Raw genomic sequence first — 1,813 nt, 5'->3', positions numbered from 1 at the left:
AAATTCTTCAAAAAGGGGTAAAGCTAGGGCTTGAGTTTTTGATATTTCAAATTGAGATTTGATAGGTCATTTGAGCTCGGATTTGGGAGTTCTTGCTATGTATGAACTCGTGGCGAGACGAGGAATCCGGTAATGTGAGTTTTGTAATTTTTCGAGATGCGGGCCTGGGGCTCGGGTTTTGCTAGTTTCGAGATTTTTGCTATTTCTCGATTGTTTTCGATTGGGTATTGTTCCCTTAGAATATTGTGATGTATTCGCTCTGATTTTGGTTAGTTACGACGCGCGTGGAGGCCGGTTTGAGGGGCAAAGGCGTCGCGGGCTAGAGATTTCACCGGTTCGAGGTGAGTAATACTTGTAAATGATATCCTGAGGGTTTGAAACCCCGGATTTGCACATCATAGTGCTGTATTGAGGTGACTTGCACGCCGAATATGAGCGTGGGGTGGAGCACCGTTGGGGATTGTGACTTGGTCCGTCCCGATTGTTGATTTTTACCGCGTATTTGACTGAAACTACTTGTTATCATCATAATTTGGGCCGATTGCCATGTTTGGGCTTCGTGCCAACTATGTGAAACCTTCAGGGATTGATATCACTGTTCGCATTACTTTGCATATTATTTGATCTCGGTCCAGGGTTTTAATACTGTTTTGCAAACTCAGCTATTTTTCTAAGATTTGAAAACTAAAACAACATTTTATTGACGTTTTGAGCAGAGAACTATGATTTTAATAGTGCCCAAGTGGCTTATGTGCATTTCTGGACTGAGCATGGATATGGCTGCGCGCCGTAGCAGTGTTATGGTGATTTCTTGAAATATGGATGGCTCGGACTGCACGCCGCAGCGGTGTTTCATTGATATTGCGCTTGGGCTGTAGGAGCCCCTTCGGAGTCTGAACCCCCACAGTGAGCGCGGGTACCCAAATGGATCGGGCTGCGCGCCACAGCGGTCATATGCATTGCATTGCATTCATGCATTGGTTCCTGTTGTACTACGTGGCATGACATTCAACACTCTCATTTCATTGGCAAACATGCTACTTCTTGCACTGTTTACCAGATACCCTGGTGTTATTTGTTAGTGGAGTGCTGTGCCCGAGGGGCTGACTTATGTGCTGACTTGCACTACCTGTTTCGCATTCATTTGCTTAACTGTTGAAAAAGATATTTTCAAAAAAAAGGTTTTAACTGAGCCCAAGTATTTTCTAAAGGATTTCACGGTTTTACTGTTTTCTCAAAGGGTTGCACTGTTCTGTATAGCATGATGGAGTGCCTTACGTGATTTCTTGCTACTCAGTTATTATTTACTCTCATTACTCACTGAGTTGGAGTACTCACTTTACTCCCTGCACCTCGCGTGCAGTTGCAGGAAATTGTTACCCGGTAGCGGGTTGAGCTGATTGAGGATTTTGCTATCGTAGCTGAGCAAGGTGACCGCCGGCGTTCGCGGCACCGGACTTCGTCTTTTGATTCTAAATCTTATTTTGTATATTATTGGCCCTGTAGTTGTGTTTAGATTTCTTTAGATGCTCGTGACTTGTGACACCCCGGTCGGGCTGTGTTGGGTAGTAAATATCGGTTATTAATGCCTTTAAGTTGCACTTATCTATTCATTTAGGTTTAATAATTGTTAAAGAGACGATTTGGGTTAGTTGGCTGGCCTTGTCTTCACGAGAGGCGCCATCACGACCGGGTTGGAAATTGGACCGTGACAGGGACCCTATGTTGGAAAAATGTAGCTAGAGATTGGGGACCCTAGGCTACCATGATTTGAATATATATATATATATATATATATATATATAATATATAT

The sequence above is a fragment of the Nicotiana attenuata genome, chromosome 11 (genome assembly GCF_001879085.1).
Source record: "Nicotiana attenuata strain UT chromosome 11, NIATTr2, whole genome shotgun sequence".
Taxonomy (NCBI): Eukaryota; Viridiplantae; Streptophyta; class Magnoliopsida; order Solanales; family Solanaceae; genus Nicotiana; species Nicotiana attenuata.
Note: the sequence above shows the minus strand (reverse complement) of the source record.